The sequence below is a fragment of the Rhopalosiphum padi genome, chromosome 1, assembly GCF_020882245.1.
Source record: "Rhopalosiphum padi isolate XX-2018 chromosome 1, ASM2088224v1, whole genome shotgun sequence".
Taxonomy (NCBI): Eukaryota; Metazoa; Arthropoda; class Insecta; order Hemiptera; family Aphididae; genus Rhopalosiphum; species Rhopalosiphum padi.
Genome location: NC_083597.1, coordinates 49303146 through 49325380, shown reverse-complemented (window position 1 = coordinate 49325380; position 22235 = coordinate 49303146). Strand labels below are relative to the sequence as shown.

The 22235-nt window shown below is 26.5% G+C and overlaps 1 protein-coding gene and 1 pseudogene across 1 annotated transcript in view; one reads left to right on the top strand and one right to left on the bottom strand.

Moving 5' to 3' along the window:
- Positions 1–22235, bottom strand: part of LOC132926105 (gamma-tubulin complex component 3 homolog) — a 73827-nt pseudogene that overhangs the window by 28474 nt on the left and 23118 nt on the right.
- Positions 6200–22235, top strand: part of LOC132929680 (AF4/FMR2 family member lilli-like) — a 63937-nt gene continuing 47901 nt past the window's right edge. Inside the window, exon 1 of the mRNA XM_060995200.1 lies at positions 6200–6762. The gene's annotated coding sequence lies outside the window, so the exon portion shown is untranslated. The remainder of the gene's footprint in view (positions 6763–22235) is intronic.

Below are 22235 nucleotides of genomic sequence, written 5' to 3'. Positions count from 1 at the left end.
GTAATATATTATTTTGTCATTTATTGATTTCCACATTTGTAAACATCGTTACATTTAGAATAATAGTATTTATTAATTTAATTAACAAAACTAAAATAATAAATAAAACTAGTTGTTAGACTGAAATAATAAAGTAAAAAGTAATCAATAGATTACAGTAGAACAGGAACTATGATTGAAAGATCCCCCCCGAATTTTTTTTTTGTTTACGTGCCTGATCACAACATCTAAAACATCCTAAACATATACATTATTTACATTGTTATCCATCATAAATAAATAATATGAGATATTTAGATCTTAGAACGATGTTCTTAATTCTATTTACTGACCCTACTATAATAGGCCTAGCTACTACGTTAGTCGTTAACCATATTAATGTGTCGTACAATATTATAAACAATTACTTATATTTAACAATATTAATAGGCCCGGATTAATACAATCGTAGGCCCTAGGCAATATCGTAACTGAAGAGAGTCCAGGGGTTCGGACCTTCCCAAGAATTTTTTAAAAATAGAAACATTTTAGAGGTGAATAAAGTTAATTGACTTAACATTTTCAGTATTTATATTAAAAAAAAAATGTTGAATTAATAAATATCATTAGATTTTGTCGAATCTTGTCAACATTTAAACTCTGTATACTTATAAGAAAAAAATCATGCCTATTAATATTTCGAAATAGCTATAATAAAATCTTATGCGGGACCTTGAAATAAATTTTCAATCTTTTTGACCTGAGTGAAAGATTTTTTTAACGATATTATTTTATATTATAAAAAACACTAAACTAAATTGAAAATGTTGAATGTTTATAAATCACTCAAAGAAATATTTTGAAAACTTTACCATATTTATAATATTATATAAAATACTAATACAAATATTAGGTAAAAATATCAATAATCTACGGTTATTTGTTTTTGAATAATCACAACAAAACAAGAAAATCGTCATTATTGAAAATTGCAGATTTTGTGTAAAAATTTATATTGTTCCTAATTATTAAGAAAAGTGCTGGTAATTTTTACTTTTGATTTCTGAAAGAAATAATAAGATTTAGTTTTCTAGAAATTGAAGATTTAAGAATTTTTACTGTTCATAAACGTAATGAATAATGAATGAGTAATGTAGTTACACATCGTTGTCAATACATTCATTACTCAACTCAGAATTTAAAATTATTACAATATTATTAACTTTATTATAAATAATACTTATTAAGTTATAACCCTGCATAATATTAAAAAATTTAAGACATTTTTTGCATGAATATATAATTGATTTATTTTGTGATTTTAAAATTGTTATTCTAAGTATAGGTAGCGACTGTAAATTATACATATTGTCATACAAAGTAAAATTTGTTATTTTCTATAAAAATTTCACACATTTTTTACTTGAGTGTAATTTTACATTGGTATTTATTACAAATATATTATTATATATATTTAAATAAATACACACAGCTGTAGACAGTTAAAATTAATTCTACAAGTAAAATATTTATTTTTAATACAATCATTACAACTATATAATACAAGTACTGGTAATATTAACAAAGAATTGTATAGGTATTGTAGACCTATATTTATAACATCTATAACACTAATTATATTATTTACTAAAGATTATAAATAAATGTAGACAAAACGAATTAACGACAAGTATTTCAGATTTAAAAAGTTAGATTAATTATTTGAATATTTGAATATTGAGTAAAATTTAAACATAATAATATAAAATTCCAAGGCAACTCTACATAATTTATCTTATAAAATATATAAACAATTACTTAATAATAAATATATAACATAAATATTTAAAATAATAATTGCAAATAATAACAAATTTGTATGATCATTTCCAGAATATACACGATCCATATATACGTTAAAAAACATATGGGGCTTGTCAAACTGAATATTAATCTAAGGCATTAAGTTAAATATTTAAATGAATAATTTATTTATATAATTAAAAATTATCAAGTAACTAGAACGTCTTTTTAAGTGTTTTATCAATTTATAAGTACTGAGAAAAGTAATAGTATATATTGTAATTTTTTTTATTATCCTTTTCATTTTATTTTTTATATTTATTTAAATGTAACGAAACAATTGGCACCATTTATTTCGTTAGTAGTTTGTTTGAAATACATTCTTTTGTTGACTACAGGTGTTTAAATCGTTTCAGTGATAAAAATAAAATTATTAAATAGTAAGACATGGTTTTTCAAAAAAAAAATAAAAAAATAAAAAAAAACCTTTAGGCCTATTTTGTTTACTTAAATGCGTTCGATTTCGTTCGAAGTACAAAAAAAAACAATGGGCATTGTGAATCAATCAGTTGACAATGATTCATCATTTTACCATTGGTATAAACCTAATTCGATCTCTATTAAAATATTTGTCATTATCTTTAGTCATTATACTAATATATACCCAGATACCTTTCATAACGCATGTTACAGGGGCGCATACTACATAAAATAGTATGTTTAACAATACGGTCGATGTATTATATTGCCGTTGTTCAGAGTTCGTGGAACGATAACATATTATTTTTATAATTTTTGTTGTCGTTGATACCTACCTGCATTTATTTCGACGTTATTGACAGACAGTAGTATATTTGTCTTAATATTAACTTCGTGACTAGTGTTTATTACGATATTTTTTCATCGTAATCGTCGCGCTATCGCTGTTGGCGGGAAATTACCAGCTACACCATATACCTACATAGCAGTCTACCACTGGTCCGTGTCACTCAAATATATGACGTATGGCGCAATTAACAATTTGGTGCAGGATATATGGATTTTTTTTACGCACAAAGCCTATACCTATTAAAGTTTATTATCCCCTTCAAGGTGTAATATTCTCCAGTGAATAATGTTCTGTAGCTGGTGACTAATGTGCGTCTTACTTTGATGTGTAGCCCTAAATATAATCTTGGCAGTACACGACGGTTGACGATCTGTATTGTGTATATTATTATTATATAACTAATAACTACTGTAGTCTTTAGTACTCGCGAATAGGTTACTCTTACCGCTAACCACGAAATAATATGCTATTTACTATCATAGTGTATCCGATAACTATACAATATTATACATATTATTAAGTATAGACTATAGATAGCATAAAAAATATATATATATTATAGTAGGTATTATATAATAATTATATTCTAAAGAAAATTAATATGAAAATTACTAGGTTTATAAATATAATAATAAAGTACCAAAATAATGATGAATGCTGATACAGTGATTGTTATCGCTGTAGTATCTAACTGATTTATCCACAACCATAACCATAGAGCGTTCACAAAATTTGGTGAAGTTCTAAACTCGTAGACCGTAGTAAAAGCTCGTTTGAAACGACCGTTGTATAAACTAAGCCTACGTATATAAGCAAACATTTTCACATTACATCAAGACCTCTAATGGTTGTTTTAAAAAGGTAAAAAAAGGGTATATTATTGAGAGAATAAGCGTCATGTTACAGCCAAACAAACCGTTTTTGCGTATTCGTTCGCAAGTGCGTCTAAAATAAAATGGTATACAATGGCAGACAATTTCCCCCCGGACATTTTCCCCACGACTGTTTTTGGCATACTAGGACATTTCCCCCCTAATATATTTTCGATGCGGACATTTTCCCACATTTTTTTTTAAGTTTATTACTATTTAATAATATAATATTATTTATTATTTGATAAGAAATTATTTTTTTTTAATAAAATATTATTTTATTTTTTCATAAATCAATTATACTATAATTATCTATTATAGTAGATGTATATTTTTGATAAATTCAACTACTTTTAACAATAAAATAATAGTAATTTATTTAAAAGATTGTCTAAATAAAAAATAATAGTACTAGCATACTGTATTATTATAGCCTAAAACCCAATTAATTGCTGGGTTGTCAAAAACTATCTATCCAAATATTTGGATGTTCATTGGAGCATTACAAAAGTCAAATTCAATGGAAATTAATAAATTATTAAAAATTAAAACAGGTACGGTTTTTTTACAAAAATAAATAAATATGAACGAAGATTTCAAAATATGTGCTTAGATATAACAAAACAATCAGAAATTAAATGTTTTTTACAAAATATATAATTCTTATGTCGATATTTTATAAATATTTTTTAACCTATTTTATTAATATACAAATTTACACTATACTAGTCTATACACAATACGTGTAGGGGTAGTGTGACGACACTGCGGCTGCGAATTTCGTCCTTGTACGTTGTAACCAACTGTTTTTGCCATCCACGACAATTGTTTCCATCGTGAGTCGTGACTTTTGTGATTACACGAGCGAACCATTAGTTTGCCTTACCTAATATAGTCACCTCAATCTCCGGCAACTGTTAATCCCTGGTCCCTGCGTACGCAATATTCTCCGTCAAGTAAATGGTCAATCTTTTTTTTTAGGAAAACTAAGATCGTGCAACCGATCATTATTTTCATGTCTGTCACGCACTTACGCCCTCTGGTTTCAGCAACATTTCTAAATTGAATAGTTTTCCAAAACCGTCTGTAAGGATTATAGTTTTGGTGCAACGCGACGAAAGGGTCAATCATTTTAGTTATCATTACTATTGTTTCCTGAATATAAATGCCAGATGCGTCGTGTCAAGGTATGAATGGTAAGATGCACATCAGCCACCTCAGTATATTAGTTATCACAGGCTATTATTGTTTTTCATAATAATTAGTTATTATTTTATATTTTATAGTTCGCTATTATAAAGTATGTTTGTACCTATCACATAATGTTTTTCCACCAAAGGTATTATGAATGAAATATTACTACAGTAAGTTGAACATGGTACATTAATACATATTAGTATACTATACATTTATATTCATTGTATGAACCTTATCGTTTATTAGTTATCAGTTATTTCATTATATACAAACTTGCAATATTGGTTACATCATATCAAGTATCAGCATATAATATAAGATAACAGATAGTAGTAACTTCTAACCTACTGGATACTACTAATTTTAATATTTATATTTCACAATAATTACATATCAGAATATTACTTGTATTTTTAATGATACTAATTTTCGAAGTATGTAGTTTTATTATGATTATGAACTATAAAGATACATAGGTAGGTACCTAATACATTTAACTTGTAATGAAATTATCATTTCAAATGCTTATGATAAATTTAATTTGTATTTCTTTCCATTGAAAAATGTCCATATTTTCGTTCCGTAGACAATTTTGCGGTTGACATAAACAACAGAAATAAAGTATAGTAAGCTATGTTGTTTTCGCTAGCGTACTACTTGATATTTTCTCTGTAGTACGGAAAAAAATTGAACCGTTAATATGTGCTACAAGGACCCGCAAAAACATATTATCTATGATTCAATGTATTTCCGTGCATCAAAACAAAATATCAAGTAGCACGCTACGTTTCCGTTAATTTGTGATAGATTAGCTAAATTATTTTAAAATGTTTATTAGATCTGCAGTAGTCAGCGTCCAGCGGTATTGTGAAGTGTAAGTGTAAATAAGAATTATAATTGGGTAGGGTAATTCAGTGGGATACTATATAAAAACGACGATTCACCCCTTACACAATACATTTTTGTACAAATGTATTTATTTTACAACCACGGTTTCCATACAAAGATTGTGTATAAATACCCACGTGACACGTGGGGAGGTCCTGTTTATTATACCACGGTTACTTTAACTAATACTATATTGTGTACATATTATCATCCCTGCGAGCAACACAATACTTCGCTAAAATAGAATACCGCGAATTTAAAATTCATTATTGAACGGTTCCTATTTTGAATTCGTTTGAGGTTGCGGCTGTCAAACGAAGAACGTGCTCACTCGGCACATCGTAGATGGACCGGAAAAAAAAATAAGCAAACGCGTACGAATCCGCCGGAGAGGGAGGTGAAGCTCTAATATCCAATAACATAATAACAATAACAAATAATAGGTATAACAATAATAATAACATTTCACTAAATGGTAGGTACCATAATAATAAAATATATAATATAATAATGTACGTGCACGGCGCGATACGCGATCGACGTCGCGTGACTCCCACCACTGCGGCGGCAGGTACTTTCTTTCTAATCAGCTGACCTTCCGGCCAAAACGTTCGCTCGCCGGCCGACGCACACACGCACTCAGACGACAGTCAGTGCGCACACCGATACGTATCGCGTCCGGCTGGTTCGAATACGCGCGCGCACGCACGCACTGCCCATATATCGTTATTGTGTGATATAATATTATAATAAATCGTAATTAGAATATTTTGTCCCTCTCACAGGGCTTGTCGACCTAGAGAATTTTTCGCGTTCAGTGTCTCGTTTATTTAGTCTTTTTGGTCACGTGCCCACGCGGGTTAGAGATTCGAATTTCAAACGTGCCCGTCGCAGTATATAGTTTTCCAAATGTCACTTGCGTACAGATAACTTAACACGATAATATTTTAAATTTACCCGTTGTCGAAAAGTTCAACCGGTTCTTATCGATTTTCCACCCCTCAGATGAGTCGGCGGTCGGTCGGCTGTGCGAAATAATATTATCGACTGTCTGTAGCTATCGTTAATTACCTACGACCATCCGTGTTGCCGTTGTTTCCATTACCCGTTCGGTGCATTTACCTGTCGACGTTTTGGATAATACCACAACTGCACTCGGTGCGCGGGACGAGCTATAAACCCCGTCGAAGAAACGTGAGTTTTATTTTTACTACATAATTATACCAATATAATCAATATAGGGTGTATTAGTATATTATTAAATAAATGATAAGTAACAGTAGGTACGTCATATTATCATGTTGTTACCTAACAATATTATTATAGTATGTAGGTAGCTAACCTATCACTATTATTACTATAATAAATACTCAGAATATATTATATCTTCGAAAACCACGAGTTAAACTTATTCTTACTCAGCAGCTGGTGTCTTTTTCGCTGGTATATATGAGATACGATCTAAGGAAGAAAATTGTATTTCAAATAGTAGGTACAATAATATTATTAACGTGATAATTAATGTCTACTGTCTCCGAGAAGTATTTTTTACCTTCTAGTATTCTAGTCGATTACGTACGATATTTATTCGTAGTTCATACGATATATTTTGTCACTAAATGTAATATTATTTAATCACGTGTTGCATTTTGGCGGGTTTTATTGTCAATTCATCGTTAACAAACAGGAAATATCATTTTGTTGGTTTCGATATTATATTATAGGAAACAGAACATCAACGTTTTTTAAGGTCGCATGGCAGAGTAAGTTAAAAGCTTCTGCTAGCGATGTGATTTTTTTGAAACTGGTTTTATGTTTGATTACAGTACTTATTACCTATATGTTTCGAAAAACGTTCTACGAAAGACGCAATAATTATTTTGTAAGGCCGATTTAATTGGGAAACGCGATTTGTATGAAAAACTGTACCGGTACAAGTGTACGCCATTCAGCGTTGTATATTATAGACCAACCTACCAGTTATTCACTTCTCTTTTTGTTTCAACACATGTAAACGACCATAATAATATAACACTATACGAGACACCGCTACACGCATCGCAGGACACGTTTAAAATAATATTGTCTACGACGACAATATAATATACTGAGCGAAAAATAACTAGTCATTGTTCCGATTTTACGTTTGGTTTTTAATGAATTATTAATAACGTCAAATCGATCGTGCGACATGGTTTGTAGGGCGATTTTTTCAACCTTCGGAGACCTTTATAATTATTATCATCTAAATATCCAAGTATAATATTATGAATTATAATGTACTTATAGTATGATAACAATATTATAACAGTTATTTTTTTCTATAAAATGACCGTTAAACCTAAACAACATTTTTAGGATTTAATGTATAATATAATTGTTTCAACTATACCTGCATATTTTGCTTGATATTATTTATATTCCAGTATGGTTGATTTAATTCTAAAACTATAACAATACGTCATTTGGGAATTAATCTCGTTAAAAAATTAAAAATTATAAGATATTCCTATACATTATAATATATTGTAGAAGCATAAATTATCAAAAACAAATTGTGTGCCGATAAGGCAGTAGAAAACTGTTTTATGTTGATTATCTTGATACTAGTAGAACAGAAAATGTCCCATTGTGAGTTAATACCTATAAAGTATAAATATTAAATATAATATTTACTTAGTATTTTCGATTACTATAAACTTACTCAATCATGTTGTTTTAATTTATTTATACGAAGAAAATATACTTAGGTTAATATGTTACCATAAAATATTAATAAAAAAGAAATAAAGAAATATAATTGTCCCTATGTGTTATGTATTTGTTAACTAAAAATATAAATTCTAGTGTATCTGAAGTCAAGGTTCCACCTGTCTATGAAATGAACTGACCGTGGAGACCTTCATTTAAATTTGGGATTGCACCCGAACTGATGTTTATTTCGATTATTTTACGTGTATATCATACAGTTTTTACTAAAAAAAAAACAAACCTATGATGAATATTTCAAACAAATTAAAATTATTATAGTTTAAACGAAAAATATATATTTTATTATATTATTTAAGTACATGGACATTATCCAATATTTTGTTTAAATCCAAGGCCTAATCTTTGTTGAATAAGTAAAACAATTTAATAGTTTTTGTTTAAATTATAAGTACAAATAGATAATAGAAAAAATTGGTGCGTATTTTATAAATTATTAATATTTTTAATGGATTAAATAAATTATTATAGTATTTAAAATTAAATTCTAGTAGTATTCATTTTAATGATAATATCTTATTTCTTTTTTCAAACTTGACAAATTTACACGTATAAGTCTTATATCAAAGTTCTATTTAAATAAATTATAAAACAATAATAGGTATTTACTTTTTTAGGTAAATTGTCTATAATAATGTTTTTAATTTAGGTACCTATGCAAATAAACTTTTATTATATTATTCTTAGTAATTATAATTAGTAGCATAATATAAATATAATTCATTCGTTTTGGGTATACCTACCTACTTTAAATTTGAAAAATAGATGTATACAAGTAAGTATAAATAATATAATACATTATGTTATATATTAACGCAGAAAATGAATGTACACTTGTAATTTTAATTATATTATTTATTTATAAATTATTATGAATTTATCTACAATTGTAAGTCCTTTTGTTTAAATAAATAAAGATCGTTTAAACTGGTGATTTTTAGTTAGGTATACAAAATTTAACACTGAAACAAACTTTAAGTAATAGGTATATTATAATAAACCTGAGATAAGGTATTTAATATTCATTTAAAATCGTAAATGTCTATAATATCCTTAAAAGTGGAATGTATTCTTTTAGGAAGTTTAGGCTTTGCATAGGTTTTTTAAATAATTATTCATAATAATTGTGTAGTGATATATTAAACACATATTTTAAGTTATTATTTATTTTATTTAGTTAATTAACTAAAATAGATTTCTTAAAATGTTTAAATGTTTTGGTATTTAAAAGCATATTGTAATCGAGTAGAACATTTTTAAAATGATATATCTAGTATTATTAGCTGTATGAACATATACTTTATATTATAATGAATAATCATGTAGATATTATTGTACGTATGTTATAAGAATTCTGCATAACATTTGATTATTTAGAATTGTGTTGAAAATTGCACGTATACTTGATTCGATAATATTTGTGAATTATATATATATATATGTATGATCTTGTGGAGAATCATATTTATATCAGTTTTTCATTATTAATTGTTCATACGCTGTCAGCGTTGTAATTATTATTGTAACTGGCATGCATTGGGACACTGCAGTTCAATTTAAATATTCACTGAAATTGTGACTGTTTTTATTGGCGCCAAACAGGATTGTCACTATACTATATTATGGTCTCTGATCAGTAGCACACAACCAATAACACGACGAAAATGATTTTTTTTATGTTTATGAATACGGGTGGTCGAAAAAATGATCACTGTCCCTCTTCATAATTTCTAAGATTTCATTTGGATTTCACCCTTGATATTCTAGTGCTTTTTTTCATTTGTGTATAATCCTAGGGTAATTACCATATTATATGCGTTTTATTACGAAGAGCAAAAGCGTTATTAAATTGCCCGTAGGCAATTGCGCAACTGTAGTTGTTTTTTTATCTTTCCTGTAGACATGGCGCCAATACAATATTATGTGTATAATGTATTATATATGTATATACCAGGAGTGTTTATGCATGCTCTCCCCTCTCACTATTTTCACTCGCCGCGCAATCGATGTATCTACACGCGTACTTAACCTACTATATAGGCCCAAAATGATCAATGCGAATTTGATATTATGTTTATCATATGTAATAATAATAATAATAATAATAATGTAGATGACTGTATTATTTGGAAGGTGGCGCTGTGGTGATGGTAGCTACTGGTTTTTTTTTAACTTTGCAGACCATAATGTAGCTACTTTGCGTTTATACAAGTAAAACGAGACTGCTGTCATTGTGAGTGAAGGAACATTAACCCAATGTTGTTGACTGTTGCCGGTTGTCTGTTGGTTGCGGTGTTAGTTTATATTTTAAATGAAAAAAAAAACATTTTTAGCGACTTATCCCCATGTTTGCAAGTCATAATTATGCTCGTATGCGATGGTTTACGCCTGTCTCTTATTTGTCACACGTTTGCAGCTTTCAGCTTAATGTCACTAGTGAAGGATATAATATATTATTAATATCTTCTATGCATAGTTGAAGAATAGTTTGATTTAGTTTTTCATGTACGAGTAGTAGTCGGTTAATCCGCAGTGTTTCAAAGTTTGAATGTCGTATATTAAGTATAAAGTTACGTCTTGATAAATATATTTGATAGATTTTAAGTAATAAAGTTAGGAAATATTTTGGGTAAGATTTAATATAGAATAAACTATCTAAATAATTTGTAATGTATCTTATAATTAGACTATTTTAAATTTTCAAAAAAATATACTTTGTTAAATAAATATAATTCAGCTGTTGTAGTTATATAATAAATGTAATGAAATTTTAAGTTAAATTAATTTTTAAAATATAACTAGCATCGTTATGTTATAATCATTCATTACATTGTTACTCAACCAAACGATTACCTATAAAATTAAATTTTTTTTTTTCTAAATTAAAAATTTTAGGTTGGTTGTACTATACTAATATTTTATTGACCATAAAATAAATTTGCATGATCATAATGAGAAAAGTATTTTTGAAAACAAAGATTTAAACGCATATAATTTTGTAGATCTTAAATGATTTACTAGTCTATATAGGTACGTTTTTATTTCATACAAAAACAATAAAGATGTTTTTATATTTTCAAACGAATATCATCAATATTATAAAATCGGTTTATACAATCAAACACTATAATAAAATTAAAGTAGGTAGTAGATACCCAAGTTGTAATCATATTCGTAAACATGAATTAAATTAGTACAATTTGTAAATATTAAGAACTATGAAAGTTCTACAAATAATCAAATACATTAATACGTAATCATAGTAAGTAAGGCTTAGTGATGCTTGTCAAAAAGCTTGATACTACGACTTGATATTAACATAAAATAATTATAGCAACCTATCTATTTTTAATGGGATTTTTCATTTACATAATTCCATCTACAATGAATAGTCTTATGTATTTAATTATTTGCAGTCTTACACCAAGGAGGTTGTAATCTAATAGATTTAATAATATATTATAAGTTAACTCTAAACTTTTTTTTTCGTATAGGGAATACTGTTTTTTGTACCTTTGACTTAAAACAATACTTCATCAAGTTCAAAGCTGACAATATGATTTAATATTCATAATTTAGGGTAGTTTCTTGTAGAAAATGTGATATATTTGCTATTTTTATCTTGAAAAAGCCTTATAGTAGACACTATACTTATATTAGTACTTTTCTAAATAATTATACCCAGAATTTTGGAAAAATAAGAATATTTACACAACACCAATTTTCAGCAAAATCGATTTTTCATTTTTTTTTTGTAATCAAGAAAAGATTTATCATAAAAACTTTAAATTTTTATCAAATATTTAAAATAACAATATATAGTCGTATAGACGTGATATAATTTTTATAATAGATTTCCTTCAATTAAAGTTCATTTTTAGTTATTTATATGATTATTTAAACATTTTAATTTTAATTCAATGATAAATTATTGCATACAAAAAATGCCCGGAAAAAAAAAAAAAGATTCCGACTAAAGATGCCATGTTAACCTACATTAATATTAATTAAGCAAAATGTGTGAATAGGTTTGAAGTATAAATAGGAAATAGCATACAATTAATCAAAATGTTTTCAAAATGTCATTGATAATTGTGTATATAAAATATTATGTATATAAACAAGATTCAAGTCCTCGTGAATAATATTTTTGAATTGTTACAACCAAATAAAAAAATTGTTTGATGAGAAATCATTTTTTGATGCGTGAATATCCAATTACGTCAAAATTTTAACTTGTGAAATTAGGCTCGACTTGTTTTTTAAATAAAAGTAATAAAGACTTATGTGAAACCTTAGTTCACTTAAATTTTTGAATTTTAGATATAAATTTTAATAGTATTTATGTGCTTTTAACTATAAAATAATTTGCGAATTTAAAAAAAAACTAACTTCATACGCTCATAAAAAAGTTAGATTATAGTTCATTTCATTCTATAATAACATGATTTAATTTTTTATTATTCATTAATAGTTTGTTATTAGTTTTTTATAATTTTACAATCATTATTTTTTGTCTTAATGTGTAATAATAATATTCTAGTTTAGGAATTAAATACGATATAAAATGTTGTATATTTTACAAATTATTTTTTCTTGTAGATTCGAATAAGACAAAATGTTACGCTCTGTTAATTTCTTAATTGGATACATAATAAAAAAAAAATGCATAGAATTCTCCAAGCGGTCAAGTTCAGGGACATATTTTATGTTTTTAATTCCCATGAAGAAATTAAACTTTTATTTCATTTCTATACCTACGTTAATCCGTGAAAAACCATTGAAACAAATCCTTCATTTCTTCACCTAGGCATTATATGTGGGTGATTCAGCCTTTTTTAAATTTAACTATTAAAAATTATAAAATAATTTATATAGTTTGTTTTTGAACTTGGTTAAGATAGATTTAAAATTGAAGTTGAAATTTGGAGCTATTTAAAATTTTTATAAGGTGTATAACTCAATCAAGATAATAACCTTTTAAAAGAAACATCAAGGCTATTGTGTAAAATTAATTTCATCGGCCAATCGACTCATCTTCAAGATAACATGGTGCTTGCGGGAAATAGATTTCATTCAAACCCGATTATAATAATTGAAATCCTGACTTTGAAACTGACTGTTTCGTAGGGTTATGGCATTATTTTTAAGACATTTACCTATACGATACACGTATCTATATAATAAGTTTTTTTTTTTTATTGAATTATAAAATTATTTTCACGCGTTATATACTTGCTTGTTGTTGTTATTGGCTTACGTACATAGACATAAATACTGATCCGGGTTCGAACACATATCGTTATTATTACTTTTTGTATTATTTACTAACCCTCGTGTCTTTTGATGATCTGGACCGGTGAATTCTTTACGACCTATCCGGAACGATAAACACGAGAAAAACCGATAGAATTCGAAGATATCTAAAGAACATTCAAAATAATGATGCGTAGTGACCATTATAATTATGTATATGTATATAACACTGAAATTACACTAAAAAATGCGTTTACATAGCTTACCGACTAAATCATCATCACTTTCTCTTTCGTCGGCTTGCTGTTGTAGGTACACTGTTAAATTACTGCAGCGAGATGCGTAAAAAACAATAATCTGTCGCCTTCTTGTCGGATGTGTTTCGGAGAATGTCCAGTAATTCATACGGTTTATTCTTTCTAGTTTCTACACAACAATATTAATAATGATAATAAGATTTGTAAAAGTTATGATATTATTAAACAATAAAATCTGAATTATGAGGACTCATTGGTTTAATTTAGTTATTTGATAGACGAACAGTTGTACAAATTTATATTCACGTAGATCGATATTAAGTTATTATTATACTATTTTATAGTATTTTTAGAATTTAATCAGCTACATTTATGTATACGACCCTTAAGCAAAAAAATATGTACCTTTTGCTCAAGTATATTAAATGTGAATACATTAAATGAAACATAAAATATATAATAATATTTAACTATTTTACTTTTGTTATGAAATTATAAAAAAATCATATTAGGATTGATGTGCCTGAGATATTATTGATAACATATTATTTAATTAATAGATGTTAAAGTTTTAAAAATCGTTTTCCAATGATGTATGATCGATTATTCGTATAAATCTGATTTGATTACGTTTCAAATTTGACAGTTTATCTCTTTATTTAGTATCCTTTTCGAGATAATCTTCAAATAACTCAATTACCCTTATTATAAGTACTGTTTTTTAAAACATTATTGTTTGTTTTCATTAACGTACATAATTCGCATACACTTTGAATTAATAGAGTTTTATTTTTTATATTCAAGGCTATTTAAACACTTATGTTAAATACGCTAACTTTCGAATGCTTTGTTTTTTAATAAAAGTACTTTTGAGATAATAAAGAGCTTGTTTAATATTCAATTTTTAAATTTTAGTGAATACTTGTTTCATATTTGGTATTTTTAAAATCTTTTTAAAGTCTTAAAATCTGGTTTGTATCACAAAAATGTAGTTGTAAAGAAATTCAAAAAATATGCGTTCCTTAAGATTACATTTTTAAAATGTAATTTAGAAAAATCACAAGTGGTACGTTTATTGAGGTATACCTTGATCTATACATACACATTTACATATACAGTGCATAAAGTTTTAATTTACGTTGCATTCAACTAAATTAATTTAAATGTTCGCAGTATTTGTGTACCTTCTTGAAGTTATAATATTTATTGTAGGGTCCGGAAGTTCATACATTAAAAATTACTAAAATATGCACTAAGTATGCATTTAATTATTTTTTTTTAAGTCAGTAGAAATAATAATTAAAAGAAGGAAAAAAAAGATGCACAATTCAATTAATATGAAATTATTATAAATTGCAATTTATAATTAGATATTTTGACAGATTTTTAATATCGGTTATCGAACAGCATATTTTTGAGAGATGAGAGAAAAGCTCCGTTCTACATCAACTAAAGAAATTTGCGGATATTTAAAATATATGAAATCATTAATTAGAAGATTTTTGTGACCTGTAAGGCCGTCTATTGTCATTTCTTCGCCTAACATAATTTTTGAAATTTTAGATTGTTATATAAGTCATAAATTATAACGTATATTAAAACTTTAACCCAGAATTTAACCCAAATTATTATCTGGATATAAATTACATGATATTCTCGATAATATTATATAGTACATAATATATTAATTTTAAGCAGGTTTTTATTTTACATTGGCGACGTTTTTATAAAGACTTATTTTTCAACGAATATATTTTGAAATTATGCTCACTCCGTCATTTTCATGAAATATTATTAAAAAAAAATAAAATAATAATAATAATATGTAGTAAAATGTAATTTTATTTTAAAATATTATGTGTGTTAAGTGTTTAACTAAAAAACCTCAAAATATGCAAAATAAAATTTCATTTTTGAATTTGTTAAATTGTGACTCAAATTTTTAGCTTATCTAACAACTTTTGATGTACTTAGTAAAATCATGCAAATAAACTTCCGGGCTTTAATAATTATAAGCATAAATTATATTATTATTACTATATTTTATAAAACGTTAGCCTAACTGTTTTGTAGATTTATGTACTTCTAATTTCTTCTATATTACATTTTAATTAATTTTATGAAACTGTATATACAGAATGACTAGTTAAACTAATGTGATCATTAATCGATGTTCTTGTGAGAGAGAGGGGGTATGTGGGATCAAAATCTTTTATAATCTTTATAATTCTAAATAACTGCAGGTGCTTTTAATATTGGAGTGTTTTTTAATTGCTCATGTATTCCCTGTACGTGGTTAATAACAATATATATATTGTGATACCTAATTGATAAATATATTTTGATTCATTGTATTTTTCCATAGGTATTTTATATTAAGTATTAACCATTTTAAAATCTTGTTGCATTTTATATCGACTCTACTGAATTAATAATATGCTGGTATAGGCAAACTTGATAAGGTGTTATCTCTTAAAACAACCGTAAAAAGCTTTATGTTCTTATTGGACATAGGTTAATAATTCAATTATTAAAATTATTTTGCCCCCTTTTATTGTTTATTTCAAAAATTCAAAGATTTCAAAGTTTTTCATCGCTTCATCGCATTCATGTATATTACACGGTCTCGCGCCACGTATATGACTAAAAATAGAACTATTACAAATTTCAATACATTTATAACAATAGTAATTTACATTTTATAGTATTCAGTAAATTTTAATTACAAATTAATATATTTTATTTACAAAAATTGAAAATAATAAATTTTAGATAGGTACCTATTTAGATCCGTTATAAGTAAAAATAATATTTATTTATCTTCTGTAGTACCATCACACTATCTTTCTCGTAGTTTGATAATCATGGTTAGGGTATACCTATTGCAAGAGGCTACGTTAATTATTAAGAGAACGCTTCGAAGAACGCATTCTCGTGTAGAAAGGAGTACTTAAATTTTCTAATATAATTTATTATTTTATGTACTTTTAATAATCGTCTGTTGGTGTTTGTTGGTGTTAACAATGTTGGACATTCATAAAAAAGTGCTTATTGATTCCAAAAAAGGTCTTCATATGATGTTTTAAAAATTAAGAAAAGTCAATTTTCTTACTTAATTTTATAAATGATAATTAACAAGTTTTAAAATACTATGATTATGAGGCATAATAAACATAATATTTGAATATTTGCTGATAAATAAAAATAAAAATATAATTTTTTTTTATTAAATTAATTATAATAATTTTGAAAATGTAAAATTGTACATTTGTATACGTATATTTTATTTTTATGATACGGTTTCTTCAATTCTGCAGGATGCTTGCAAACTCAAGATTAAATATAATTTATTATTGGCTTAACAAATCCCATCGGTATTGTATAATTACTTAAAACGTTTTTTAACATAGTGCTGACTGAGAATTTTTTTTAAATTTTCTAAAAATTGGTTGGTATCAATGTTTTTATATTTTGTACAAACATACATGTATCAGTGTATTGCATGTGATATTTCATTATTCTTTAATTTATTACATGTCCAAATAGTGGTAAATACACAAAGTGAGATGTACAACCAGCTATGATCCTGCGTCAATATCTGATTTTTTCGTGAAAATCATATCTGTGAAGTATTCAAAAATATTTTAGTATTGACTGAATTATGTAAAAGTTCGTTCATAATACACAATTTCATTGTGTAATTTTTTCTCGCAAATATGTGTAATGAACATTTATTTTATATTCTGAACATACACACACTCCATGCATGTTTGCAACATAGGGTCTAAAACATTATGTTAACGTTGATTCTTGAATGTATTTTTAATAAGAAAGAAAAACGATGTTGTTTATTTGTGGAAAATAAAGCGTCTACAGCGAGTACCTATACCGTTCACGGTGATGTAGCGTCGGCATATTATAGAAACGCAAGTTACTGGTCACATACTACATAGACGTGAGAATAAAAATAATTGCTTGTAAAACCGGGTTGGCCAATTTTATACATTTTTAAATGAGAGTTCGGGAAATTTATCGTGAGAGCACGGGTAGTGGTCTATGGAGTACCTATATGTGGTATAAGAATCGAATATCTTAAGATACATTGTTTTTAGTTTCTGAGAGGACATTTGCATATCCTGCCATCGCTGCTGCTGTCTGTCGGCTACGCATTATTATATTGCTTTGAACTTGATACCACAGTTGGCCGGATGACCTAGGCCTACAAACGGGCTGCGCACGAGTTCCAGTTTTCACAATGCTCGCAGACTGGATACTTGCTGCTGCAGGTCGGTGTCTGCACAAGCGTATTATACATGTATAATATATAATGTAAATTTTAAGATATATAAATAAATAGATGCTTGTTTGTGGTATATATATAGGGTGTCACATCGTGTTGTTTGTTTCAGTCGATAACTTTGTCTAAATAATGCTTTTGAAACATGACTTCAGTTTGGTTATTGGAGAATTATAAATGTCAAATATTATAACTTACAGTAGTTTTTAGTATACTTACTCGTACACTCAGTATAATAAAATTAAAATATTGTTTTTTTGTGTTTCCTAAAAATCTGAGGTAGCTAATTTATATATTATGTATTTTGAAAAACGAATAACTTATTTCCATGAATTAGTTTTTTAAATGGTTTAGATAGAAGAGATTTAGTGTAGTATATTATATAGTTAGCTGGTGGGTATGATATTAAGTACGTTAAGACATCCTGTATATAGTTGTAGGAAGGTTGTTGGTAGACTGTACACTTTAAATAACAACTGACAATATTCGTATAATTTACATTAAACCGACAACCGTCGTTGCCATCATCGCAGACCGTCTGTTTTATGCAATACATATGTGGTACGTACGCACTGTAGAGCGCGGGCAATGCGCAAAATTGTGTAACGCGTTTGGCGAATGTCGCCGCGGCCAGTGATGAATCGAAAAAAAAGAAAGTACCTACACATTTGTAATATTTATTGGCAATATAATATATGTATATAGTTAGTTATCATTATTTGTTTCAAAACTGCAATGTGTTTACATTGTCATCGATAAAGAAATTAATAGATATGATATACCTGTGTGCCGCGTACACATAATACGTATCTACCTATTGATATTTGCAGTGCTATATGCGACTGTGAATAATAACTCGAAAACTTTCATACAAACTCATTAAAATGTATGTATAATATATATGTAATATTTATAACACGTACCTATGTCATGTTTCTACTTTTGGGGTTATTTTATAAATTTATAGCCATGAAAACACATTTACTTTTTCTTCAAAAATATTTCCAAACATTCAGCTAATAATAAATATATTGTATTAAATATAACCGTAAATATTATACTCATAGAAACATTTCTGTAAATTTCTTAATATACGCTTTAAAAGTTGGCATCTCTATAAGTGTCTATTATTACATATATTTTTACAACTTCCACTTATTCAATAATATAGTTTATAATATATTATTATGTAATATTATTACCTACTAGATCTTTTTAAAAACGATGAAATAAGTTTATGTCTTCTAGATTTAGGTTGTATTTGAGTATAAACCATTTAGTAAGATTGTTTTATAGTATTTAGCATGTTGCAAAATTCTTATTAATAAATATTGTTTTTTAATTTTTTCAACCATTTATAGTTTATTCTAAAACATTTTACGATATTATCGCTATACTCCAATATACGCGGTACTGTTCCATTTTTTTATATTTTGTTAATTTAGATTCGTATTTCTTTGTTGATTTTCTATTTGAGATTATAGATTTTGTATATTTTCTTTTTATCAATCTGCTGATGTATTATGTTGTACTTATAGTTATGGACCATATCCTAAGATTTAAATCTGGTGCCGTTTCTTTACCTATTTGAATTGTACTTATTTTATTTTATTTTATGCCACAATATTTCATGTTATTTATATTTAAACATGTAATTTGTTTTGTATATTATTTATATTCATACAAAATAAAAACTATGATTTCACAATTATTAATAATTTGTTTAAAAGTAGGCACCCGCATAATTTGGTCGTTTTAATGTGTATCATCACAGTAATGACGCATAGTAATAAACAGTTATTTATAATTGCAATATGTTTACAACGGTATTGTGTGTAGCGTTATGCAATTGTGATTTTCAATGTTACTAGGTTATGATAATTGTTGTCTCTTATTATGTGTTCTAGGTATGGATTGGATATGTAAATAATTACTCAAAACATAATATCGAAAAGAGAGTGAGAGAGAGAGAGAGTGAGAGAGAGAGAGAGAGAGAGAGAGAGAGAGAGAGAGAGAGAGAGAAAGAGAGTGAGAGAAAAAGAACTCCCGCCAGTATATTGAATTTTATTCGGATAATCGTTTTTTTATTTATTATATTATGCAATTTGCATGTGGTAAATAGTTATACCTAAGACATTTTCAACTCGTTTTAAACCGTATAATGTATAATATAAGCCTGTACCTATGTTTTTTTTTACAAATTGTCAGTTTTCTGTAGAAGTTATATTTTAACTTCCCTATTAGCGTAGTAATCCGTATATCAAGGTCAATAAAAAAATAAGTTTTTGCAAATAATAACGATTGTTTTTAAAGAAATCAACAGTAATAATATTCGTTTCACACAATCTGTTAAATCTAATTCACTATAAGCATTGAATACTATATGGTATAAAAAGTAGCGAAAGTACATTGTATTTATTAATATATATCTATATTATTGATGGTTGGTTATCAGTTTGGTGTGTATCTTATATTCGAAATCCGCATGAATAATTATATTATGAACATTATTATTAAGGCTAGGAAAATCAATGCAATGAAGACCTACAGTAAAGGCATTAAAAAGTTACCAATAATGCTACAAAAAAGTGCATTTTATCATAAAAAAGCTACTAAAAATGAAATGAAAATGCAGTTTAAAGTTCAGTTTAAAATAATTTTTAGAACACCTAAATACAATTTAATATCTGTGTAAAACAATAAATTAAAAACTGTTTTATTAAATTGTAGGTACCAGTTTTGAGTTTATATATAAATTAATATAAATAGGTATTCAATACCAAATCATGTATAATTTGCTTTATATTGTATTTTTTCACTTTTCAGAAATATTTACCGATAAGGTGATAATATTTTACTAGGTAAAAAAATATATCTATAGTAATTTTACTTTAAATTGATAAATACGTTTGTAAATGTTCTAAAAATATCGAATAGCATATAAAGGTAATAAACAAAAACAAAATATAAAAGCTAAAAAACTGATACAAAAATACTAAAATGCATTTATTCACAAATATCATAAGAAAAATTGTTTGTTTAAACTCTGATGTATGAATTGAATTTTGTTTTTGATGAGATATTTCTTGAAGTATTATGAAAAAAATTGCAAATTCTACAATTTCTTAGCCTTAATTATAATGTTTATAAATAATATGCATTATATATCAGCTGGAATAAAACTTTCACCTTTTATGTTATATTTAAAATATACTAGTATGCATTGATTAAATTCCATCGAGCTTTGTGTGTATTATTTAATTAAAATTGTTTTACATTAATTTCGTAGTAATTTGTTATTGTCATACTAATTTTTAATTGTAATAATGATATTACAAATCCGAAAATTACAATTATCACATTTATTAGCTCATAATAAGCAGCGTTGTAGTATTTTTAAATACGTATATATTTCAGTAAGTATAGGTATAGGAGAAAAAAGTAAAAGTGCGAAAATGAAATTAAACAAATAAGTATAAGTTTGCAGTTAATTATTTTATGGCTATAAAAGTGAATTAATTATTATTATTTACTAATATAATAGTTCTTTTGTAATTAGGAATACAATTTAAATGAATGTAAATATTATATTATGTAATAGATTATAACATGTAATTAAAATATCTTTTGGTAACCATTATATAATTATTCAAAATAAGCATACGTTGTTTAAATACTTATATCGTTTATGAAAAATTAAAATATAAAAATGTATTATGTACCTACAATAACACAAAATGCTTTTGAGTCGAATTGTCAAATTTATATAGGTATACCAAACCACATTTAATAAATATTCTCCGCTTTGGATAAATTAAATACCTTTTTATATTTTGAAAACTCATGAAAACAGTTAGTAACAGATCAATGGAGTACTAATTAGCTTAACACAAGACTTAACATACACGATTAATGAATTACACAATTGGATAAGATCAAACATCAGTCGCTTATAAAAAAATACCTATTTTGGATTACCAAAATATAGGTACTGATTGCTAATTTTAACAATGAATAATACTTACAACACTTTAAGTTAAGTTATGTAAAATTTTGGAGATAAGTAATTAAAAAAAAAAAGAAAAAAA